This window comes from Elephas maximus, chromosome 20 (assembly GCF_024166365.1).
Source record: "Elephas maximus indicus isolate mEleMax1 chromosome 20, mEleMax1 primary haplotype, whole genome shotgun sequence".
Classification (NCBI taxonomy): domain Eukaryota; kingdom Metazoa; phylum Chordata; class Mammalia; order Proboscidea; family Elephantidae; genus Elephas; species Elephas maximus.
The window spans coordinates 26,226,324-26,246,993 of NC_064838.1; the positions used below are offsets into that span (position 1 = coordinate 26,226,324).

The window sequence follows — 20,670 nt, forward strand, 5'->3', positions numbered from 1 at the left end:
TTCTGACTCATCGCAACTCTATAGGACAGAGTAGAACTGTCACATAGGGTTTCCAAGGAGTGGTTGGTGGATTCAAATTGCCACCAGGGCTCCAAATAAGCTATATTTAATAGGAAAATAGGGTCAAAGACAGTCCATTTGCCACATCTTTTTTCCTACATCAGATGGATCTCAGAATAATATTAACCATGGTATGCTTGTTTTCCACACTTTCATAAATCTGCTTATCTATAAAATAGTATGAAATAACAATAGTAAAAACTTACCAGTATTAAACAGTTTATAGTACACTGGGTAAATTTGGAAACCCTGGTGGCGTAGTGGTTAAGTGCTATGGCTGTTAACCAAGAGGTCAGCAGTTCAAATCTGCCAGGTGCTCCTAGGAAACCCTACGGGGCAGTTCTACTCTGTCCTATAGGGTCGCTATGAGTCGGAATCAACTCGACGGCAGTGGGTGGGTGGGTAAATTTACATCACTGGTTCATTTTATACTAACTTCTTTCAGTTGCTTATGTGGAGTATGTGCAATTTTTGTTAGACTCCAATAAAGTACTCTGTGAGCTCCTAAATGTTTCAGTCATTGGAACCAAATGCACAGATGGGTAGACGTGTTCTCCTGATTGAAAGGTTGTGATATAGGGGAAGAGCGTTATAGCAAGAGTCAAATGAATTGGCTTTAACCTTGATGTTGGCTAATTTCCTGTGTGCCTTTATCAAGTTTCCACTTTTCTGGACTTTATTTTTCTCTTCCATAAAATAAAGAAGTTAACCTTGATGACCCTAAAGGTCTCATTTTATGTGTTAACATTATATAACTGTGACTGATACTGTGGAGCTATGAGATCTGTATGAGAATTTTTTTCAGTCAGTACTGCATGTACAAGGGAGAATAGCTTTTGTTTCTGTCATAATGCAGAATGTCTGTCATTCACTGTTCCAGAACGTAATATCGTCAGTAATTTAAGAAGCTACTGGAGAGGGATTTATAGCATAAGTGTTAGCATTACCACTTATTCACCCAAGCGTATTCTGCCTCATTACACATTGTCCTTATGTTTTAGTTTTATTCCATAAGTCATAGCTAACGTTTGACCTAATACGTACACCATCGCTTGCTCATTTTTAAAAATGGCCTCTCTTATACCCAATAGCGTATTGAACACGTCCAATATTGTAATTGTTCTTTGATATTTTCACTGTACCATGATTAGCTGTGGATAGGAAAGCCTTTTAACCCTCCACTATCTAGGAATCACTTTACGTTCCCACTTGTTTTCTATTATCCTACAGAAATAAAAGGATTGCAGTTGAATACCATGAAACATTCTTACTGCAAGTACTCGAGTGTACAACAAATCTGGTTAACTCTGAAATGATAGCTATTCAACCTATCGTTCCAAGTAGTAGATGTGTTTTGAAACTTTTTGCATTTGATTTATAAGCAGAAAGTCTCCCTTGACTTTATCCTCCTGTTTTTCACACCTTTTTTCCTTGCTTTTAAAGAATGAAAAATAGCAGCTAAGGAATGTAGCCCAGAGTGAAAATTTCAGGAAGAGAGAAGCAATGGAATAAAAAACACACCTACCAGTCTGCCTTGAAACAATATTAATGTCTTATTGGATCTGACTAAATTCAATGAATTTCTAATTGAAGACTGTTTCCCCATTCCTCATTCAACCTGTCCTACCCAGCAATAGCAGCGGGAATGAGTCATAGTCTCTTCGGAAAGGAAGGTGATGCAGATTGAATCGCTGATGGATTTCTTCCCCCTAGACTTGAAATACTCTTGCCTCTGTTTTTCTGTCAACCCAGGAATAGTATTTTGATTTGTAATTTTATATTGATTTTAATTTCCTTCATTATCTTCTTGAAACCAATGAAGAAATATATCAAACGGGAATGTATTTGACAAGAAGCAGAAAGAGGCCTTTCACTGACACCAGCACTGTTGGATTTTCTTTCTATTGATGCTTTTAATGACTCTTTGCCAATCAACTTTTTATCATACGAAGTAAAAGTAGTACACAGAGTGTTCACTTGAAACAGTCTCGACAGAGAGTGCAGCTGTGCACCTGTGGAAACGAATGGCTGATGCTCTTCTTGGTCTCTTAGCAGGAATAGCATGTATGTAGGCTTTCTTCTTTGCTCTAACATGCTAAGGGTAGTTAGTAGAGTACATTTAACCTGCTGTCTATACAGCAAGCTTGTTGTATCCAGGAAAGTCTTATATGTGTTGACAACACTTGGGAAAACTTTATGATTAGGTACTTACTTGGAAAATTACTTGTATATAAAGTAGTTGGACAGAAACATATTTTCCAAGCAATTATGTATATTTCTTGGAGCACTTTCCCCTTTACATAGATAATAGAACTTGTGATCCTTAGATGTTCACCTGAGTTATGGAATTTGGAGGATTCTTACTCAAGGATTTGGATCCAACATATTATAAGCACTTAATATTCACTGAATTGGTGAATTAACCTAATTAAGAAAGGTAAGGAGGGAGGAGTTCTTCACGGCATGAGCAAACACTGTTTTTTTTTTTTTCTGAAGTAAAGGTTAAGGTAAATAATAAACTTCTTGATTGCTTTACAGTTGTTCATAAATATTCTGGTTTTTGTCACTTTCCAGGGTATGGTAGAGGTGCTTTTACCTAAGAATTGAGGCCAAACAAATGGCCAATGGAATATGAATAAAAGTGACATGACTGGGTGGAACATATAAAAGCCAGTGCACAGTTCTCCACCTTCCTTGTCACTGATGAGGAGATTTTGGAAATATTTGTTGAAAAGAAATCTTTTTCACTGCATCCTTTCCCCCAACCCCCAATAACTACAGTTAGCTGATGCTGGCAAATAACGTTGGACATAGAGCACAAATGAAAAATAAATGGCATTAAGACAGTAATTTTGATGATGCTGCTGGACTATAGCCTCACTATTCTGATGTAAACTGCCTAGTCATCAGCCAGTTTGTTACAAAGGTCTACAGGAGACTCTGCATGTGAAAGAGCCACCTCCAGAAATCCTGGAATCTGTATAATGTAGTATGCATGATTCTTGAGGAGAAGATGATGTCATCCAAAGAGTTAGTTTTTTTCAAACATAAGAAAGTATGCTTTATGAAATGTTTATGCATTGCAGCCCAAATCACAGTTTTTGAAAACTAAAAAATTTTTTTCAAATGTTAGAGAAACCTGTGTTTTCAGATAAGTTGACCTGAGCCAGACATTTTAAACTCTTGTGTGTTTTTGATTTGCTGTTTATGTGTATCTGCTTGTTTTTGTGTGGCGGGGGGAGGTGTTGCATATTTAGGTGACTGTGTGGTAGTCATTGATATAGTTAAGAACTAAAGTGAAACACTACAGTCATATACTACTAAGAATATAATAAATAGTAAAAACACTACCTGTCAAAACACATGAATTAGGACCAAAATTGTACCTACAGGCAAATACATAGCTTTAAATAAAATTTTATCATGTAAGATATTAAAGTGAAATAAAGGTAACCTGAAAAATTAGAAAAGAAATAATAAATCAAAGCAGTAGGAGGAACAAAAATAATGATAAACTCAGATTATACAAAATAGGATTAGATAAGTCTGAGAATTGATATTTTAAAACAAGGTACACATAAACAGCCCAAAGTTTCATACAGAAAAAAAACAAGGAAAATAAATACACTAAATTAGTATTTATAAAGGTGTTACATCAGATAGGACCCATGGTGGCGCAGTGGTTAAGCACTGGACTGCCAACCGAAAGGGTGGAGATTTGAACCCATCAGCTTCTTCATGGAAGAAAGATGCGGCAGTCTGCTTCCGTTAAGATTTACACCCTTGGCAACCCTATGGGGCAGCTCTGTTCTACCCTATAGGGTTGATATTAGTGGGAATTGACTCCACAGAAATGGGTTTGGTTTGTTTTTGTTTGTTTGTTTGTTTTTCAAAATATGTTGTTGTTGTTAGGTGCCATTGAGTTGGTTCCAACTCAGAGACCTTATGACAACAGAACTAAACACTGCCTGGTCCTGTATCATCAGCACCGAACCAAAAACCAAACCCACTGCCGTCGAGTCGATTCTGACTCATAGCGACCCTATAGGACAGCATAGAACTGCCCCGTAGAATTTCCAAGGAGTGCCTGGCGGATTCAAACTGCAGACCTTTTGGTTAGCAGGTGTAGCACTTAACCACAACGCCACCAGGGTTTCCATCATCAGCATAGCCATTGCTATATTTGAGCCCATTATTGAAGCCCCTGTGTCAGTTTATCTTGTTGAAGGTCTTCTTTTTCACTGACCCTCTACTTTGCCAAGAATGATATCCTTCACCAGGCACTGGAGCCTCCTGATAACATGTCCAAAGTACCTGAGACAAAATCTTGCCATCCTCTTTTCTAAGGAGCATTCTGGCTGTACTTCTTCAAGACAGATTTGTTCTTTGTTCTGGCAGTCCATGGTATATTCAATATTCTTTGCCAGCACCATAATTCAAAGGCACCAATTCTTTTTTTAGTCTTCCTTATTCATTGTCCAGCTTTCACATGCATATGAGGTGATTGAAAATACCATGACTTGGGTCAGGGGAACCTTAGTCGTCAAAGTGACTTCTTTGCTTTTTAACACTTTAAAGAGGTCTTTTGCAGCAGATTTGTCCAAGGCAATATGTGATTTGATTTCTTGACTGCTGCTTCCATGGGCATTGATTGTGAATTAAAGTAAAATGAAATGCTTGAGAATTTTTTCCCATTATCATGATGTTGCTTATCACTCTAGTTGTGAGGATTTTTGTTTTATGTTGAGGTGTAATCCATACTGAAGGCTGTATTCTTTGATCTTCATCAGTAGGTACTTCAAGTTCTCTTTACTTTTAGCAAGCAAGTTTGTGTAATCTGCATATGCAGGCTGTTAATAAGTCTTCCTCCAATCCTAATGCTCTATTCTTCTTCATATATTCAGCTTCTCAGATTATTTGCTCAGCATACAGATTGAATACAAAAAACCCAGTGCCGTCGAGTAGTGTGGTGAAATGATACAACCCTGACACACAGCTTTTCTGATTTTAAACCATGCGATATCCCCTTGTTCTGTTTGAACAACTGCGTCTTGGTCTGTGGACAGGTTCCACATGAGCACAATTAAGTGTTCTAAAACTCATACTCTTCGCAATGTTATCTTTAATTTGTTACGATCCACACAGTTGAATGCCTTTACATAGTTAATAAAACACAGTAAACATCTTTCTGGTATTCTCTGCTTTCAACCAAGATTCACCTCACATCAGCAGTGATATTCCTGGTTCTACATCCTCTTCTGAATCTGACTTGAATTTCTGGCAGTTCCCTATCAATGTACTGCTGCAACCATTTTTGAATGATCTTCAGCAAAATTTTACTTCTGTGTGCTATTAATGGCTATTGTTCGGTAATTCCCACATTCTGTTGGATTTCCTTTCTATGGAATGGGCACAAATATGAATCTCTTCCAGTTGGTTGGCCAGATAGCTGTGTTTAAAATTTCGTAGCATAGATGAGTTAGTGCTTCCAGCATTGCTTCCGTTTGTCGAGAAATCTGCATATCACAAGTTGTTAATGAGTCTTTTCCAATCCTAATGCTGTGATCTTCTTCGTATATTCCAGCTTCTCAGATTATTTGCTCAGGAAAGAAATTGAATAAATATGGTGAAATGATACAACACTGACGCACATATTCCGTCAATTCCTGGAACCTTGTTTTTTGCCAATGTCTTCAGTACGACTTGAACTTCTTCCATTGATACCATTGTTTCTTGGTCATATGCTATGTCCTGAAATGGTTGAATATTGACCATTTATTTTTGGTACAGTGATTCTGTGTATTCAGTTCTATGTTCTTTTAAGGCTTACTGCATCGTTCAATATTTTGCCCATATAATCCTTCAGTATTGCAACTCAAGTTTTGAATTTTTTCTGGAGCTCTTTCAGCTTGGGAAATGCTAAGTGTATTCTTTTATTTTGTTTCCTAACTCCAGGTCTTTGCACATTTCATTATAATACTTTACTTTGTCTTATCCAGCCATCCTTTGCAATCTTCTATTCAACTCTTTTACTTGATCATTTTTTCCATTCGATTTAACTACTCTACATTCAAGAGCAAGCTTCAGAGTCTCTTCGGACATCCATTTTGGACTTTTCTCTCTTTCCTATCTTTTTAATGACCTTTTTATTTCCTCACGTTTGATGTCCTTGATGTCATCCCACAACTCCTCTGGCTTTTGGTCATTAGTGTTCAATGCATCAGATCTATTTTTGATATGGTCTCTAAATTCCTATGGAATATACTCAAGCTTGCACTTTGGCTCTCTTAGACTTGTTTTTTTTCATCTTCGACTTGAACTTGCATGTGAGCAATTGGTGGTCTGTTCCACACTATATAAAAGATTAAAAATTTTAGAGAAATAGATAATTTTTTGCATACTACACATTATATGGAGCCCTGGTGGTACAGTGGTTAAGAGCTACAGCTGCTGATCAGAAGGTTGACAGTTCAAATCCACCAGCCGCTGCTTGGAAACACTATAGGGTAATTCTTCTCTCTTTTGTAGGGTCGCTGTGAGTTGTAACCAATTCATCAGCACCTAACAACAACATAACAACATGTTATGTAAGTTAATTGAAGTAAAAAAAAAATAAAATAAATTGATAAAATAATGCAGGGGAAAAACCTGAAAATTGTCATTTTCCTCCAAAAATACACTAGTATGTCATCTGGATGGGAGGACCATTTCAAATTAATAATAAATGAGTAATTTTATGCTGTAAAACTGTTTCAGAGCACAAAAACAAGTGAAAAACTAACAAATACACTTGTGAAGAAGCATTTTCTGAAAGTAATGGTGCAGAGGAAACACTGGTGGCATAGTGGTTAAGTGCTATGGCTGCTAACCAAAGGGTTGGCGGTTCGAATCCACCAGGCACTCCTTGGGAACCCTGTGGGGCAGTTCTACTCTGTCCTATAGGGTCTCTATGAGTTGGAATCGACTCGACAGCACTGGGTTTGGTTTTGTTTTGGTTTAACGGTGCAGGCTCTGACATGCTCAATAAAATACTAGTGCTGCTGGTGGTGATATTGTAACCTCTTTTAGATTAGGGGCATGCACCTACTGTTATACCCAACTGTATAATTTTGATGAGAAAATCTGGTAGTGCAGTGATTAAGTGCTTGGCTATGAACCGAAAAGTTAACAGTTCAAACTCACCAGGAGCTCCTCGGGAGAAAGATGTGGCAGTGTGCTTCCGTAAAGATTCCAAACCAAACCCACTGCTGTCTAGTCGTTTGTGACTTATAGCGACCCTATAGGATGGAGTAGAACTGCCCCAGAGAGTTTCCAAAGAGCGCTTGGTGGATTCGAACTGCCAGCCTTTTGGTTAGCAGCTGTAGCACTTAAGCGCTACACCACTCCATAAAGATTACAGCCTTGGAAATCCGGTGGGACAGGTCTACTCTGACCTGTAGGGTTGCTATGAGTCGTAATTGAAGAAGTAGGGAAGGGTGAATGGGAAAAACAGTAGATGTCCAATATTGATATATCCAAGAATATTAACAATTTTATAATTTTAGCACTAAGATTATGGACTTACTTTCCATTTTATGCTTTTTCAAAATTCTGCCTAAAAATATATGCCTTTTATAATCAGAAGAAAAATCAGTACAGCTACTATTACATATTTAAAGGTACCTGAGTGGCACAAATGTACACTGGACTACTAACAGAAAGGTTGGTGGTTCTAATTCACTGAGCAGTGCTGTGAAAGAAGGTCCTGGTGTTCTGCTTCTGTAAGATTACAGCCAAGATAACCAGTTCTCTGACACACATGGAGTCACCATGAGTTAGAATCTACTTGGTGGGAACAGGTTTTGTTTTGTTTTTTACTAAGTATAAAACTGAGACTATGTTGGGGCACCCTGAACTGGCTCATTTTTAGTGAATTATTAGGTTTGTTTTGTAAAAGAAATATTTGTAGATCTGGAATCAAAAGATTTGAGTTCAAGCTCTGGAATTACTAGCTATGAGCATAGGTGAGTCATTTTACCTGTGTGACTATTGGAGCCCCCCATCCACAAAACTATGGAGTATATTAATACCTGGTTAAACTAGTATTAATTTTACTTGAAAAAAATCACATAAGTATGCTTGTTGTATTTTAAAAAGCAGCATGTCTTGGACATATATATTTGACATTTGATAAAAGTTAGTTGAATGTACGAACAATTATTTTAAAAAATATTTTAAAGCCAGTCCCAAATTTCACATGGTCAAAGACCTGTTTAACTTGAGTCTTCTACCATCTGTTGGTTTACTTGGTCACATTGTTATCTTATATGCAGTGAAAAAAAATCACCTCCCTAATCCCTCATCTTTATCTTTCATTTGATTTTGAAGATATGGATTATCTTTTTACCATGACTATAGCTTCCTTTTTTTTTTTTTTAATTACAATCTCGTGATGTTAAAGGTAAAACTAACAAACTAGTTAACCAAAATAACATGAAATATTTGGTGAACTGTCAGTAGATATTAAACTCTCCAGCATAAGTCTGTGAATTAAATACATTTCAGAATCTTTTATTCTGTGTGATCCCTGCATATTAATTCATATGTTTGACAGTAAAATATGGTTTTGAATTTAAGGCATGTTTTAGCAGAATATATTTGATGGATCAGCCACTACTTATCTCTCTTTAAAGTTTGTGTAAGCTCAAATTATACTAAAGAAAATGACTAAAGAAAAAATTATTTGACCCAAGTGTATGTAGTACAGAGGTCTCAAATTCTAGGTTGCTGGTGCTTTAAATAGTTATAATGAATACTTCAAACCTAGGGTTTATAATGAATATTCTCACACCCCTTTTCCTAAGGGGTTATAGCAAGTAGAAGCATCATCTAGGGTATTATGGTAACAAAGAAAAATTAGCCAAACCAGCATTTTAATTGTTTGTACCACCCGGGTACTCCATGATAAAGAAGACAAGTTTGTATATCTGAACTCAGTTAACAGTGGTACTTACTGGTAAAGCAGCTGGAGTTTCATTTAGCTTAACTTCATTAATTTATGTAAGGACCTGATATATTTTGTGTAGTTTATGTTTTAGAAGAAGCTAGCAACTAGAGAATTAATAAGAATAATAGCCCCAAATACTCAGAAAAATCAGTAGACACTCTTCAACTCTAGATCTTCATTCTCACCTGGAGTTACTGCTACGTAGAGTGATAAAGGCTATCTTTCGTGCATTGTGCCCCTTGCCCACCAATCCTGAAGAGCGTTGTCATATCCAGTGGTTCATGGTACAGTGGATCACCTACACTTTCCTTTACATAGGACTCTTTGGCCTACAATTCTGATATAATGGGCAGTCATCGTTTACAGTGACTTTGGAAGCTTTCTTCTTGATAATCTGTCAATTTTTCTTACACGGTGCGGTTGCTATGAAAGAAATTGGAGCTGTTATACTCTATGCTTTGATACAGTTTGTAAAATGCAAGGTGGGAGATAGTAAACCAAACACAGCATGCTGGTAATTTCTTTGAGACTGATATGCTAGCACTCAGAGTCTGTGTCCCAGAGAGCTGGCATCCCTTTTTTTCTGAGAAAACTAACATTGTTTTAGAGTGTTATCTTATTTTTGCACCAACAGTGTAGATGTGTCTTTGGTATGACTTCTAGGACTCAATTCAGAACACTTAGTCTTGACTTAGTTTTCCCTATTGTTTTTATTTTTCTAGATTTAAGCCAAAACTAATTTGAATGTAAATCTTAGAAGGAATGATCTGGTATTTTAAAATCTGGAGTTTGTATATAGTGATATGTGATCATATCAACAGATTCCTCACTATACACTCTATAGTAAAGGGTATGAAATATATGGATAGAAATCCTTTACTATGCCTGGAAATATGCATTGTTATTAGAACTACTCTTTTCAGAGAGTAGTTCGGCGGCACATATACTAAAATTGGAATGATACAGAGAAGATTAGCATGGCCCCTGCTCAAGGATGACACACAAATTTGTGAAGCATTCCATATTTTTACCATTAAATATACGAGACCAAATGGGCAGCTCCTGTCGAAAAGCACTGTAAGACAGCAGGAAGGGACAGGAAATGGAAGAATGGACAAGGAGAACTTGAGGTGGAAAGGGGGAGCATACTGTCACATTGTGGGGATTGAAGCCAATGTCACAAAACAATATATAAATTTTTGAATGAGAAATTAACTTGAGCTGTAAACTTTCACCTAAAGTGCAAAAAAAAAAAAAAAAAAGATTCAAAACCAGGCCTGCTGGACTCCGGAGACCAAGTTCTGATAGGTTCAGGGCTGTTATAGGACTTACCTCAGATCACACAGCTAGTATTATTAACATTTTGAGACAGACTCATGTGGCTCCAGAGTTCTTCCTCTTGCACCAGTGGCCATCTCCAGAAGATTAAGGGTCCATTGTCTACACCCAGCATTACCTGAAAACTGAATAAAAGGTAAGTCTCATATTCATCCATAATGTTTTCCAGGTTTATGCAGATAGTATTGTGACTAATAAATACAAATACATTTAAAATTAAAAAAAAAAAAAAATTGCCAGAATGCCAAGGATATAGCAAGTGCCTTTTGACACGTCAGAATTCCATTCCCTTAAAAGGGATGACTCCATCTTTTTCCCACTGAAGTATTTAATATGTTTTATATACTCTTCCCCTCTTACTGTGTGAGTGTCCCAGGTACTGCATTTTAAGTGAGAATGCCTGTGGGTGTGGTACCATCTCACTGTGTAGACTTACTTCTTGTTTTGTATCTTTAAGTTGTCTGTTTAATATTATGGAAAGACCAGTGAAGTCGTTCTTTGCTGTAATAAAATTATTTTGTACATCCAAATTTGCCTCTTGCTGTTAGTACTGTTTAAAGTTTTGTAAAGTTATTCTACTTATTCATGAGGAAGAGGGAAGATTTAAAAGGAAGAAAGAAAATTATTAGTATTTGTCAAATGTATACTAGCCTTCAAGCATTGTCTGAAATATTACTTAATATATGCAAGTCCAATATATGATGAATATCACTGTTGGGATTTTAGGCAACTGGAAATTGAGGCCCAGAAATACTCAGAAGAGATAGCCAATAAATTGGGTGCCTAGAAGCCACATTTTTCTGGTTTGAGAGCCTATATTCTTTCTGGTGTGTACACTTGAATCCTCTTGAGGGCACAGCTTGTTCAAGTCCCTCATTTATATGGATAATAAAAGTGGTTTTATACCATTTTATAATTTTCAAGTAAGATTTCAAAGAGCATCTTATTTGGCTATCACAATATTAAGCATTTTTACCTCTATTTTACTTAAAAAAATAAAACCCGATGTTATACAATCCGTCAAATAGATTTAAAGAGAGAAAGCAGGAAGTACCTTGGCAAAGAGGAAGTAGCTAAAAAGAGAATGAAAGAGGCTGTGGTGGAAATAATGGCAGAGTGAGAGCTAGAGGTCCAGCTCCTGCTCTGACAATTCTAGATTGGTTTCCTTTTGTCTAGCAGGAGAATGTGTAACTTAATTATCTCTAGCAACCCTTCAGCACTAACATGTTTTGAAAACTTCCAGTATTTGTGATGTGTTAACATTCCGTAGATAAAGAAAATCTGGTCCAAACTACTTGATAGAAATGAATAAGACAAATTATATAGGAAAATTATCAGTGATGTACTAGACATTCCCCTAGTACAGTAATATAGCTTATGTGCCCAAATTTATGATTTTTATTTCAACCTGAGCTTAAATCTTCGGCTTCATTTACCTTTTCCTTTCAGCATCTACTTTCCGTATTAACATAGGGTTAATGTACATTTGCTGTGTATCCTGGTGGATCACTGTTCTCGTACTTGACCTTCATAATGTAACTTTATTGGTATAGTTAAGGTTGATGGCACATTAATTTTACACAAGACATCAGTCAGTATTCCATTTTCATTTACCGTATTAATAACGTCTACTGTTCTAAGCTGCTATGTCACTCTTGGCTGCCATAAATTATCCTGAATCAAATATCAACATGAACTTAGAAGCAGGCACACTGCTTACTTCTGAAATTATTAATGCCAGTGCATAGGAAAAAGAGACACACGAGTTTGCATTTGGTTGATCATTTCTTCACAGATTACTATCAGTCTTTTTCTCCAAGCAAATAGCATAAGTGCACCCTATGTGCACTTGATCTTCAGGGAACAGTAGTTATAATTAAGAATAATTACAACAGCAACAGTGAAACTGCTTTTTAAATATACTGGATGTGCCGTCATTCCTAAAATATTTTTCTTTCAGTGGAAATGACCAACATTTGAATCTCAAGGGAGGGATCTAAGAGAAATGGTGGACTGTGTGGAGCCATGATGGGTTTCATAGTTCTCACAGTGGAGAAATGCCAGATAATTTGAGCACTGTCAAGAGTAGGCTGAGCAGACTCCATCTTACAGCTCTGAGGGGACCGATTTTAATTTACAAGGCACATTAATTCTTATGTCCCTCATAAACACTTATTTGTTAGAAGCATTGTGCTAGTTGTGAAGTGTGGCTTGGGATACTCTAGATAGCATAGTCATAAAAACTTGGCCTCAGGAGTCACACAGATCTGGGTTCAGATTTCACCTCAACCATTTATTAGCTGTGTTATCTCATGAGAGTTATTTAAATCTTTATTTTTTCATAGCTTTAAGTAGAAATAATAATAGTTTTTCCTCACAAAACTGTCTTGAGGGTAAAAAAAAAAAAATCTTATCGGACTGACCAGCACATAGTGAATATCCACAAAATATGAACAGCTGCTGCATTTGTTTAAATGAAAAGAGCTGCTCTATTACAATAAGGTTTCAAAATTTCAGTCTTTTGTCTACAATCATTATAATTTTTAATAACCTGGTATTTCAGTACTACTATTATTTTTCATTTCTGTCAACTTAAAATTGACTCTTTTTTGGTCTAGGCCTTGTTCAAAGCTAAAGTACCTCGGAAATAATTGGCCCTGTGCAACCTAGTATCTAAAGTTTCCCTTTGTGAAACTATTGAATGAATATATTGACATGGTTAAGAAGGAGATTTGTAGTTACGTAAGCTTCAGAATCATTGACATCCAGCTTTGTTCTGTCTCTTGGCTATTTGTGTTGTAAGAGATGGAGGTGTTTTGTGATGCATAGTGACATGGTGTGACCTGCATTTTAACTTAACCAAATAGACAGCAAGCTGCTTTGTAAAGAGGTGGTGTAGTTTATTAAATATCCATGCTTATGATCCGCATTAGTGACCATGCTTTTTGAGAGGCCACTTGGAGAAAGGAAAAAACATTACCCACACCAGTTCTTCTTTGTTTTGTATGCTTTCGGAAATGACCTCAAAGCTGTATGTGATAATGTAAATCTCAAAATCAGTAAAATTTCTTTCTACCTACGCCACAGGGTCATGTGGGAATCACATTAGATTATGTATTGTGTAACACAAGTTACAGCTGTAAGGAATTGTTATTAAATGAGGAAAAAAAAAAAAAAAGAACCAAGATTTAGATCCTAAATAAAACACTGAAAATGCATTTTGTCTGAACCCTGCTGCCAGCAGTGTCTTTTTCTTTTATTTAGCAACTTCCGGTTTCCCTCAAGTCCATTCCAACTCATGGCAACCTCATGTGTGTCAGAGTAGAACTGCTCCATAGGGTTTCCAATGGCTGATTTTGTTGAAAGAAGGTAGCCAGGCCTTTTCTTTGGAAGCACATCTTGGTGGACTCTAACCACCAAGCTTTTGGTTAACAGCTGAGCATGTTAACCATTTACACCGCCCAGGGGCTCCCATTAATAATAATCCTGTATGGATCAGAACTTTAATATATAGACTATTTTGGAGTCTCTGGTTAGTGGATTTCAAATTAACGGGATGCCACAGGATTACCAAGGTTCATGTTCCTGAGCGCTCTAGTTCAAATTTGCCAGCTGACACGTGGGCCTGGAATTACCATCTCAACTGCACAGCGTCTCACCTTGATAAGCAAAGGTATTTTTCATGCAGGAGCTGTCTTGCCTCTAGAGGTTTTGATCTGGAGTGACTGTCAATAATAGCAAGAACATACCTGAAGAATCAATCTCTCTCACCTTTAATTTCCTAGACATGCACCGCTGGAACTAGGATTATTAGAGGATGAAGTCTCCTATAGGAAAGTGGGCTGAGGTAACAAAATCGAGTCCCATTAGTCTTTCTCTGGAGCACAGACTACAAATGGCCAGGGGAGGAAAAGCAGACAGGAGAGGGGAAGTGAGTGGAAATTGTAGAATCTGGGAGAACGCCTTTGCATGCTGTGATCTCATAAAGATACAGGAAACCTGGTAAATGAAAGCTCAGGTTGTTCCCATAAAGTGCCATTCTACTTCAGGCTCTATTAACTCTGTGTGTAGAGTTTTAGATGTCTCTTTGTCTTTTCTTTTTTCCATTTCTCAGTGCTTCAGTGTTGAAATAATTACCCATTCTTTTTTTTATTGTGCTTTAAGTGAAAGTTTACAATTCAAGCCAGTTTCTCATACAAGAACTTACACGCACATTGTTATGTGACCCTAGTTGCTCTTCCCACAATGTGACAACATACTCCTCGTCTCCACCCTGTATTTCCTGTGTCCATTCAACCAGCTCCTGTCCCCCTCTGCCTTCTCGTCTCACCTCCAGACAGGAGCTGCCCACATAGTCTCATGTGTTACCCATTCTTTTTGCAGTCAGGGTATATTCCAAAACAAATTAAAATATTTTGAAACTAACTACATAGTCCACCCATTAAATTAAGTTTCTTTGATGTTCCCCCCCTACCAGACTGTGGTCAAAGTAACTATTCCATTCAAACTCTGATTTAAATAAAAAATTACATACATGCTCAGGTACCTAGGTACATACCCATGTAGGGTACTTCAGTGCCTTGGCTCAAATTAAATTACCCTCCAGTGTGAACAACATTAATACAAAGAGCTGTGGGAAATACTACAGTTTAATATTGGACTCCATAATAGTAGCCATGTGTTTTTGGAAATTGAAGTAGTTCATTGGCAAGCCAAAGGATGCTCACAGAGGCCTAGGAAAATGATTGTCAAACAAGATTATTTCCTACAGAAGGGTTTCTCAACCTTAGCACTACTGGCATTTTTGGCTAGATAATTCTTTTTTGCCTCTGGGTGATGCAAATGATTAACAACACACTCAGGTGCTGTGGGATAAATGATCTAGTTTTACCCTAAATTAGGTGGCCTTTGTCCTTGGCTGCATAGAAATAACCCTTGGGTTAATTGGGCTGCTTTGATCTGAGACTTCTGGGCCACAACTGAGGATTTGTGCTCCTCAGTGGGGGCAGACCAGACCAGAAAAGACTCACCTGGGAGGCCAATACCAACTAGCCTCAAGAGGCATGATTCAGCCCATCGTGCAGCACTGAACGCAGAGACTCAGAGAGCTACCTGGTTGATGAAAACATCTGCTCTTGGCAGAGTAGCACATGCGTTGGGACGTGGAAGCTTTGAATTAAGAACCTCCCAGATCTTGTCTTGTGCATACATTTGTTTGTATCCTTTTTGGTTAAAATAAATATATAGTCATAAGCATGGTATACTGTCTGTGAGTTCTGTGAGTCCTTCCAGCAAATTATCAAATACAAAGGGGCAATAGGAGCCATTAGATCAGAAACTAAAGGCATCCTGTGGACTCCCAAGCTTTCAGCTGGCATCCTGAAGGGGTAGTGGGAAAGCTAGTCCTGAATTTGTGGCCAGTGAGTCAGAAGGTTGAGGTGTTATGTGGACTTTCCAAACTTGTGACTGGCATGTGCCTATTTGGCAGTTTGAAGGATGATGTCCTTTTAACTTGTGTGTTCTGACCCAGTTCTGGGACACTAGGGTCAGAGAGAGAGTGTGTTGCAGGGTGTGGCTGGTAATAAGGATGGAGAAGTAGGAATGTGAGGACTGGATCAATCTCTACATTTGGGGGACTGGATTAATGCTGCTCTTTACCATGCATCTACTAATAAAAAGGTTGTAGGTTCAAATCTACCCAGAGGTGCCTTAGAAGAAAGATCTGGAGATCTAATTTCAAAAATCAGCCATTGAAAACCCCACGGACCACAGTTCTACTCTGACACACATGGGGTCTCTGTGGGTCGGATTCAACTCCATGGCAACTGGAAAAATATATGATGTGGAGAACTGTCCTGTGGATTGTAGGATATTTAGCAACATCCATGGCCTCCACCCACTAGATGCCAGTAACACATCATCACCCCGCAGTCGTGACAGTCAAAAATGTGCCAAGATATTGTCCAGTTTCCTCTGGGAAAGGGCGGTCAAAATTGTCCCCAGTTCAGAGGCACTGTCTAGTGTACAGTGGGAAATCCCAGGGCCAGGGAGCTGGCCTAGCCCAAGAAGGTCTATGAGACAGAGTGAGGACTGAGAGGAGAGTAACAGTGGAGAAAAGAGCTAGACAAAGTGTCTGTCCTGTTTTTGCCATGAGGTTCCTTCATTTAAATCCTGCCCCACCTTCCCATGCACTCTTTGTTCCACACTACGTATATATTTTCTGTGTTGTGTGAGCTTGGTTAGGACTCTGCCATTTTCCTGTTATTCAGGAGCGTCAGAAGGTAGCTTAAGATAGAACTTCCTCTATTTGGGGCAGAGAGTGCTTTCTTAGGGTATTGTCAGGACTCTTTTGCTTTCAGTTTTAATTTGTGTAATTAAAAATCCAGGGATGAGACTAGTTTAGGCACAGTTGAGTCCCAGGGTTCTAACGGTACCCTCACTAGGCTCCATTTTTCTGTGTGCCTCAGCTCTGCTTCCCTTAGACTCTTGGCATTTGCTCTATAACCAGGCCAGGGAACGTGGCTTCTGAGAACCTTGACCCTAACCCCAAAAGTTGGAGACCCACCTTTCCCAATGATCAGAGATTAAATTTAGGAAAAAATGTGCTTCAGTCTTTTGGGTTCTTGTGGCCCAGGAAATTTCCCAGGAAAATGGGCCATCCTGGTTCACCAAATATCTTCCCACCCCACCCTCTACCCCCCTGCCCCACAAACACAATCACAAAGAGTGATACCTTGCAAAGCTGTAATGCTTTATTTAGTGCTCTTTTCGAAGAGAAAACAAAGCTGAAATTTCTTTATGAAAATTTTTGCTTAGGTGTATTTTCTTATCCTTACTTTTCATCTTCCTCTTCTGGGTGGGGGTGTTCCTTCCCTTGGCTTCCAAGGTATCCTTGGAGAGCAGTTCTTGAAGTCTGCTTAAGGACTCCTGGGATGGCCAAGACTTAGGTGGTCCATGAGGTCAAAACTATTTTCATAGTAATGCTAAGATGCTATTTGCCTTGGCCACTCTCTGTCACAAATGTACAGTGGATTTTGCAGAAGCTTTGTGATATTTGACGCCACACGAGATTCAATGCAGAAGCAGATAACAGAATTAAAGACATTAAAAAGGTTTGCAGAGCTGTAAGACAAGGCCAATGCTCTTGTTATTTTTGTTGTTTCACATAATGTAGTTACCTTTCCATAAAATGTGTTTTTTTATGTTAACCTTTAATGGTTTATCATTATTACTTTTAAATTAATTAGTAAATATCTTCAGAAGTTTCCATTTTAATGCCTCATATAGTAAATATTGGTAGATATAACCCATATAGAGCCCTGTTGGCACAGTGGTTAAGAGCTTGGCTGCTAACCAAAAGGTCAGCAGTTCGAATCCACCAGCTACTCCTTGGAAACCCTATGGAGCAGTTCTGTTCTGCCCTATAGGGTTGCTATGAGTTGGAATCGACTTCAATGGCAAGAGGTTTCAGGGTTTTTTTTTAAATAACCTGAGAAGTTTTTAATTCAATATCATCTTTTAATCATTTTGGTCTCTCCTGTCCTCCTCCCTGTGCCCTGCGAATGGTGCTTTTTTTTTTTTTTTTTTTTATAACCCTTATATAAACAAAACCTCCATGGGATTCTCAATAGTTTTTAGAATATATAGCCTTTTGAGGGGGCAGTAGTGTTTCAGTGGTAGAATTCCTGCCTTCCATACAGGAGACCTGTGTTTAATTCCCAGCCAGTGCACCTCAAGTATAGTCAAAACTTGTCTGTCAGTGGAGGCTTGCATGTTGCTATGATACTGAACAAATTTCAGCGGAGCTTAGAAACTAAAAGGGATGAGAAAGAAAGGCCTGTCAATCTGCTTCCAAAACATCAGCCAATGAAAGCCCTATGGATCACAACGGTCAGATCCCATTGTACATGGGGTTAACAAGAGTCAGGGGTTGACTCAATGACAGCTAACAACAGCATAGCCTTTTTATAGTCTCGGTTGAAAACTTGGTATTTTCAAGTTCTTTCTACTCTGATTTTCAGAACTCTAACATCTCCCAGCCCTGGGAGAACTGCAGAATCTGTTTAGCTGACAGCTGCACCATGGCTGTTCTCTCCAGGCCCTGTGGAATCTCACCCTTTGTGGGTGCACCCTGATATTCAGCCAAAGATTGAAGGGAACCCTGTGTAGATTTCTGGAGCTCCTTTGCCTTGCACCTCTCTCGTTTTCATTACCTAATCCTGCTAATTCCAGTTAATGAGTAGCCCCAACTCTGCTGTCTACCTTACTCAGTGCGACTCCTGCTTTCAGATTGGGCTGTGTTTCCCTAGCTGTGGTTTGGAAAATGTCTGTGACAGGAAGCGGGGGTAAATGAAGAACTCACGTCATATATTTCTTTTCTTGCCAGGATCTTAGTCTTACACTGTCGGTTGTCCATTGCCTGAAATCAGTTTCCTCATATATTTTATCCAGTTTTATAGTAGCTTAAAGCAGTAAAGTGTGATGCCCATTATTCTGAAATGCCAAAATTGGAAGCCTTCAATTTTTCCTGTATTTTGATGTTTCTTTGGTTTACAACAGTGGTCAGCATACAAGCTGGGTGGTACATTTAAGGGTGGCAGAAGTATGAGAACTTCTATTTATATATTTATGCCATTTTGAAACAATCTTTGCATATATTTTATTATGTATATAATTTAATAGCATAGTGTTGTTGTTAGGTGCCATCAAGTTGGTTCCAACTCATAGCGACCCTAGGTACAACAGAACAAAACACTGCCTGGTTCCATGCCATGCTCATAATCGTTGCTATGCGTGAGCTCATCATCGCAGCTGCTGTGTCAGTCCATCTCATTGAGGGTCTTCCTCTCTTTTGCTTACCCTCTGCTCTACCAAGCATGATGTCCTTCTCCAGGGACTGGTCCCACCTGATAACATGTCCAAAGTACATGAGATGAAGTCTCACCATCCCAGCTTCTGAGGAACATTCTGCCTGTACTTTTTCCAAGACAGATTTTTCGTTCTTCTGGCAGTCCATGGTATATTCAATATTCTTCACCAGTACCATAATTCAAAGGCATCAATTCTTCGGTCTTCCTATTCATGATCCAGCTTTCACTGAATATGAGGCGATTAAAAAGACCATTACTTGGGTCAGGTGCACCACCTTAGTCCTCAAAGTGACATCTTTATTTTTTAATGGTTTAGAGAGGTCTTTTGCAGCAGATTTGCCCAATGCAACACGTCATTTGTGTTCTCGACTGATGCTTTCCATGGGCGTTGATTTTAGACCCAAGTAAAATGAAATCTTGGACAACTTCACTCTTTTCTCCATTTATCATGATGTTGCTTATTGGCCCAGTTGTGAAGATTTTTGTTTAATGAAGAGTTTTAATCCATACTGAAAATACAGATTTTTTTTTTTTTTTTTTTTACTGTAGTAAACCTGTAATGGAAAAAGAAAAAAAGCTTGAGCACCTAATAATATATTTTTCTCTCTAAAGTATATACATTCGCTACAAGTATGTACATGTACTGCTATGCTATTAGTAGTAGTGGTACGTGTATGTACTTTAAAGATAAGAATACATTATTAGGTGTGCATGCTTTTTTTTTTTTACTGTTACAAGTTTACTATAATAAAAAAAAACCTAATGATATTAGAGGTGCATACCTTTTTTTAAATGTTACCAGTTTTCTGTCAAAAAAGAGGAACTTCTAATTCATAGTATTTGAGCTAATTTTTAGGAAAATCATGACTGAATACATAGTGAAAAGAACAAATATTTATGGGATTAAGAAAATCATTGAAGGAGAAATTGAGCCATGATTTCTATAACCTCTCAGTCTGTAAACATATTTAGCCAATTGCTTAGTGCCCTAGAAGGACACGATGAAGGGATGGGGTTGTCCACTTGAAACATGAATAGGAGTAGCTGCCACTAAAAGAATTCGTACTATGGGTGAAGTTCTGGGTAATAAAGGTATTACAGCCTTCATTTAAAAAATGTGGAAATTGAAGGTAAGAGTATAATTTGCCCGCGGCTGTTTTTTTTGTAAAGCTAGTGAATCATGTACCTATGTGAAACCAGCATTTTTCTAACTGTAAAGCTGAGTCTCTTACCAGTTGACTATTCTTTCTTGGATCTGGACTATCCATAAAACAATCTCTTACCTGTGATGACATAGGACATCAAGATATTTTCAAGGTGTTTTAAATGTAATATTTCACACACATTACCAGGAGGGACCAGCCCCTGGAGAAGGACATCATGCTTGGTAGAGGGTCAGTGAAAAAGAGGAAGACC

The 20,670-nt window shown here is 38.1% G+C and overlaps 1 protein-coding gene and 1 non-coding gene across 3 annotated transcripts in view; both read left to right on the forward strand.

Annotated features, from left to right (window-relative positions):
- The window catches only part of CNTN4 (contactin 4), a 1,107,632-nt gene that overhangs the window by 237,357 nt on the left and 849,605 nt on the right, over window positions 1-20,670 (forward strand). The gene's annotated exons all lie outside the window — the stretch shown is intronic.
- Window positions 9,971-10,075, forward strand: LOC126064470 (U6 spliceosomal RNA). The gene has a single exon (XR_007514541.1). It is a non-coding gene; the product is annotated as a U6 spliceosomal RNA (small nuclear RNA).